This window comes from Numenius arquata, chromosome 1 (assembly GCF_964106895.1).
Source record: "Numenius arquata chromosome 1, bNumArq3.hap1.1, whole genome shotgun sequence".
NCBI classification, from domain to species: domain Eukaryota; kingdom Metazoa; phylum Chordata; class Aves; order Charadriiformes; family Scolopacidae; genus Numenius; species Numenius arquata.
In genome coordinates this window covers 59,439,964-59,445,963 of record NC_133576.1, presented here as the reverse complement: position 1 = coordinate 59,445,963, position 6,000 = coordinate 59,439,964, and positions in this window count along the sequence as shown.

The following is a 6,000-nucleotide window of genomic DNA, read 5'->3' as shown; positions in this document are numbered from 1 at the left end:
CTTGGGCTCAAACACTTCAGATGCTTCCCCTTCTCTTTTGGCCCCACCTCTATCGAGTGAATGTAAACTCCTAAAAAAGATCCACAGACCAATACATTCTAAATACAGCAACTGTTTCTTCCTCCTCCCCTGTGTATTGTCGCTGCTTCAGCAATGCTGAGCTCACATAACACCTTAGTGAAGACAGACAGCACCAGAATCTGTCCTGCATTTCACTTGTTTACACCCTGTTGTCTGTTGCTTTTCCTTCAATGTCACTGTCATGGGAATGACATTATCACGGACCAACATCCAGCTCAAAAGGAGGAAGAATTTGAATTGTTTTTACACTGATAACCCAGGCATCTTCTGCTGGAATGTAATCCACTGGTCCCAGGCAGAACCCCTCAGTAGGGGTGACGTCTCTATCCTGCCCTCTCAACATACATACTCTATAAGGATACACTTACACTTGAGAGTAAACACTTGCAAAACATTATCAGCAAATTCACTTTCTGCAGCTTTTCCCCAAGTGCTGGGCTTGGCTGGTGTCTCCTACACCATATTCAGCTTTTCTGGGTAGACTACAACTTGGGGATCCTCAGGCTTTTCTGCTTTACATCCCTTTGCTCATGGGGTTCCAGGCTCCTGATAGAGCTTTTCACCAACAGATCTTGACGGCTGTCAAAGTCACCACTGGGGACGAGGAAATGGGGGAAAAGCAAAGGGACTTGGCTGATCCAAGCACAGCCATATCTAGGATAGGAATGAACTATAAGTTCCTGATTCACTGCAAAATCTCCCAATTAGCTGATATGGAGGGATTTGTCTTCAGCCCAGGGCTGTGCTAACCTCTGGGCAAAGGATGCTGCGATCCCAATTTCTGTTTGTTCTGTTCACGCCACATTTTTTTCTCCTAGCCAAACAATGAAGTGAGGCAAACAGGCTTAATAAATAGTGATAATGCTGTCTATCTTTTCTGCAGGAGTCGGTACTACCTGCCTCAGCCTGTTGTGTGTGGGAGGGACCTGCTGGTCCTGCTGTGAATAACCACTACTGTTTTTGTGTAGCTGAGCAGAGGGCTAAAAAACTAATGATAATGAGAAATGTGCCTCCTATCTGAAAGAGAAGGCGCAATCTCCAGCATCATTTACAAACCTACCTTCAGAGCTGATCTTGACTACAACGGTGTTTGGGTTTTTTTAGTAGCAGCACCGGAAACACATTTACCTAAGCAGAGCATCCAGACACACGAGTAGCCATATCTGACAGACCATTAAATGGAGTTTTTTAGGGGAAAAAGGTATGTATTTGCAGTTAATTAGAGTTTGGGGGGCAATTTACCTCAGAAGTCCTGTAAAGAAACAAAGCAGAGCTTTCTACCATGAACTTTATGTATGATTATATTATTGAACCATCTTGTTGCACAAAAATTCAATTTATGTTTTCCACATAATTTATTTTCCATTTAAATGACTTTTTAATTACTCTCTAGGCAGTAAGCAAAATAAAATATAATTTATAGCACTTTTAGTAACAAATCCATTGTTCATTTTCCTACGGAGCTGAACACACTAGCAAGGGAATTTTGAAGTAGCTTTTATTCAGATAGCCTTCATGTTTTCCAAAGAAAAAGTGTGCCAGCTCCACAGCCTGAGAGTGAGAATGCATCTTTCTTTTAGCAGCGATTTGCACACAAACACATGAAATACCCTCCCAGACAAAAGGAAAGGTGCTTGCAAGGCTTTTGGAGATAGATAGTGCCCAGCACAGTAACACAGCAATTGGTAAATTCCTCTTTTCAGGTCATTGGGATTTTCAGATGGCAAAGATGAACTACCACAGTACGCCAGACACAAATGAAAATCAACATGAATAAATAGCAGACTATTTATTTGGAGGTCATAGCTCCCTACCATCATTCAGCACAATGAAGTTACATGTAAGTTAAATAAATTAAATACATTTCTCATTCTTATTTTTATGCCTAACTGCTCCACAGTCCCAGATACCATGCAATCATGTAATGAAAGACAGATGCTGCTATAAAGAACGTGCAGCTGAAACAAACTGTGCACAGAAATGGGAGATGTAATAGAGATGCTGAGTTATCAGATCTTATTAATTCAATGTTTGGGTCCAGAGCCATCCCAGCAAAATTTTATCTGAAGTGCTGCAATTAGGAGGAGAATCACCCGGGGCCCCCTGTAGAGTCGATGGAGAAAGATAGTCCTTGCAGAGGGTGATCTGGAGCTCAGCTGAGGGCGGAACAAGGGAGAGGTGAATCCAGCCCTGGGTGCCTGGGCTGCCTGCTGAGCACGGCAGCAGTCTTACAACCCACCCAAGCTGGCAGGGGAAGGAGCAAGCCTGTGCCCCCCTGCCTGGCCACCACACTACATTATGACCTTTCTACTCTACCTGAGATATCTGGATGAGGGAGAGCTCCAGCTGTGCGCTCAGCAAAGCTTGGTGTCACTCCTCTCCTGGGGACCTTGTGTCCCAGGGAGGCAGTGACCTTTCTCCCTTGTTTGGAGGGTGCTGCTCTGGGCATTCCGGCTGGAGCAGGGCTTAGTAGCCTGCCCTTCAGCATGGCTGCTTGGGAGCATGGACAAGGCAGGAGATGCGCACCGCCATCCGCCAGCAGCCGTGTGTCAACTCCACCAAAGTTCCTGCTGGGCACTGCCCCCCATGCACCTGAGCACAACAAAAGCCAACACACATCAACTTTCCAAGTGATTTTGCTGTTTTTTTCCACTCAGCACTGAACAATTGCTGCACGCCCTTGATGCTATATTTGGTTGATGTTCCATATCTTTATATTTTCTTTTTTTTTATTGGTTGTTTTTGGTTGGTTCTATGGAATGTTTTCTGAATCATAAATCCACCACTCAACACTCAATGCTCTTGCTTTGTCCCCGATGGAACAATTTTTATCCATTATTCTGTATTTAGTAACAAGAGAACTGTGTACCCATCATAAGACCATAGCCAGTCCACAAGGCTTTTGTCTTGAATAATGTCCAGATCTACCATTTTTTGAGTGGCCTTTTTGATTAAACCAAGATATAATAGCTTTGCACACAAAAAGCATTCAACATTTTCTGTAAACCAGGTAACATTCAGATATTCTGGTGAAAGATGTGTTATCCACAAAAATTATGGTTTATTGGAAGACAGAAATTATTCCTGGAATTTAACAGATCTAGTGATTTCTTCAGGTAGAAAATATACATTAATAAAAAGAAAAAGTATGTTATCCTCAGTGCTTTCTGAAACAACATTTGGAGCAATAGTTAATAATAAAGAGGGTTAGCTCCTGAAAACATAATTCAGTATTTCCTTTCAGGCCAAGTAAAATACTTGGTTTCTACCAAACAAAACTTAAAAAGACCCCTCACTTAAAAAAAATAAAAAGTCATGCCACTTGAAGAGGTCTTTAAAGTGTGATGTGATTCAGCCAGCAGACTGAGAAATGCAGAGCTCTGGTCTTAGTTTGGGCATCAATAACTGATCTTGCCTCAAGAGTGATTTCTGGAAAAGTTGGCTTCCAAGCCCAGATGTTATAGAAGTGCCATTGGTAATACAATATCAGAAGCAGCATTTTAGTACAGACTACTCTGTACCTGGCACTGCAGAAGTCCTTTACAGAAGACATACAACAGTTGGTAAAACTATAGAAAGCTGCAGCTTATTCTAACTGAAGCCTCAGAAGAAGACTTTGCAGCAGATGTCTCAGACAGGTATGAGCATACCTGCCTTGCCTTGACATTTTCCTGTCTTAGTAACTCCCTTCCTTAACTGATCGGGTATTGATAATTTGCTGTCTCCTTTAGATCTGAGGAGCTTGGCTACAGTTAGAAACGGAACCAAACAGAAAAATCATCAACAACAAAAACTGTAGGAGGGAAAAAATAATTAAAGTTGCTCCACAGACATGATAATGCCAATTATGGAGATTTTACACCTTTGTCAGGGCACCTGGTGCTTAATGTGGTGGGAGACAAGGTACTGACTAAGGGGGTGACTGTTGTATTGCACCCTGTGATTCTCTCCAGCATGTGGAGCTCAGAGTGCTTGCCTGTTTGTCAGCCAAGCTTTCCCCCAAAGAACAAGCAATATTGATGACATCTGTGACTCCCCAGTGACAAAAAGACAAGTCAAAGCCTGACGTACCCTGAATTCCACAAATTGTCTTTTTTTCCTGCCTGCTTTGGGTAAGCTTCAAAGAATGGGGAAAAGGACACTGGTATTGGTTCTGGAGGAAATCCTACAGACCAGCAACCTGAGAGCCACCAGCAGACTGGGATCCAGCTGGTGAACTGAACCTCATGGAAATCCACAGAGGATCCCCAGGGAAATGAACTGCTGAAGCTGAACACAAGCTGATTTGGGGAGTATGTTGTACACTAGAATTAATATGACACTGCTGTAGGATACAGATAACCAAGGTTCAAATACCTGTACCATCTTTGATTCACACAGGGGGCTGAACCTAAATCTGCTAGATCCCAAAGTGCTCTATCAGCTTTCTCAGTTTCTCTTTCCAGAGGTGTTCTCTTGTGAATAAGTAATTGCAGATGAAGAAAGAAGAAACAGGTCTCCAGCCCTAGCAGTTGAAATCTTGCTGCAATTAAGATTGAGCTCTAGAGGTATGCAGGGTCTCCTCATCCTGACTCCAAGTGTTGACCGTCTCAGGCAGGTAGGTCCCAGTCCCTCTTGTTTGACAAGGAATTGCTGGGGCTGACAAGCTACCTAAAGTCTTGTCAGAGTGGATGTAAGTTTCTGAGTGAGCATAGTGGTGTTTTCTGATGGAAAGCATTTGCAATTGGCAAAAAAACCCAACAACTCTGGCAAACTCCAAGTATGGTACATGCGTGTATTTGGTTATGTAAAAATTATGCATGGTTGTTTTTATTTTAAAAAGAAAAGATCAAAAGGGTGTAGCATATCTCTTGAAGATTTCACTTCCAATGAATTCAACTGGAATTTCCCAATGAATTTATTTGAAAGAAACACTGAACCTCCAGTGTTTCTTTTTACTTATTCTCCCACTTGTACATTGCTTATTTCTTACAACCAAAGCTAGTTATTCCTACTGTAGAAAGAGAAGAATGGAGAGTTTCATTGAGACTGAGCTTTGTATTAGCAGCTCATATGAATTCAACATTATGAACAGGTCAAGCATTTGTTAAAATTCTGTTAGCTTGGCTGCTCTGGCTCTGCTCTGTTTAGGGTAACCAAGGTGAAGTGCTTATTTTAAAAGCACCTCCAGGAGTTAAGAGGTAATTTTTTAAAAGGGTTTAGGCTCTCAGGCTTTCCCTCCTTTAAAAACATAAAACAACCAAAAAAAAAAATCAGTCTCACAGATTGCCTCAGGGTGGGCCACGCAATCTCACCAGTCTTCCAACTCACCTAAATACTGCACTGATGGACTGGAAGTACTGGGAGCAAATCCTCAGTGTCCTGGCTCCTGGAGGTCCACCTCAACTAGTCACCCTACTTTGCCCCCTGCCTGGGGCCAGTACCTCCTTTGGATGAGTTTTGGACCAAGCCCTCAGAGCACACGATGAACTGAGATTGGTCACAAGATCATTTTTCATTTCTGTTTTTCAGGGTGTTAGAGATTTTTGAAACCTTTCCTGAGAGGGAAGAAGGCCTAGCTATGGATAAAATGAAAGTACACACAGGGAAACAGAAAATGAGCTGCTTCTGCAGAATTATCTCAGTTTTAAGCAGCGAACATATTTGGTTTTGTTCTTTCAGCTAATTTGTCATGAGTATGCAGGAGCCTGGGATTTGACATGCACAGGAATAATCCTATCCTGACAGATCTGACATAATAAACCACCACATTCTTGTGGTATTGCAAAATATGTAAATCATTTTTCGAGTCTGTTTTAATTACAATCTTTCTTTCTGGCGAAACGTCGATGAGTTATTATTCATAGCGTAAACTGACTTGGCAGTCCAAACATCTACACATAAAATTCAACAGTCTTCACATAGTTTAAAGAACATGGA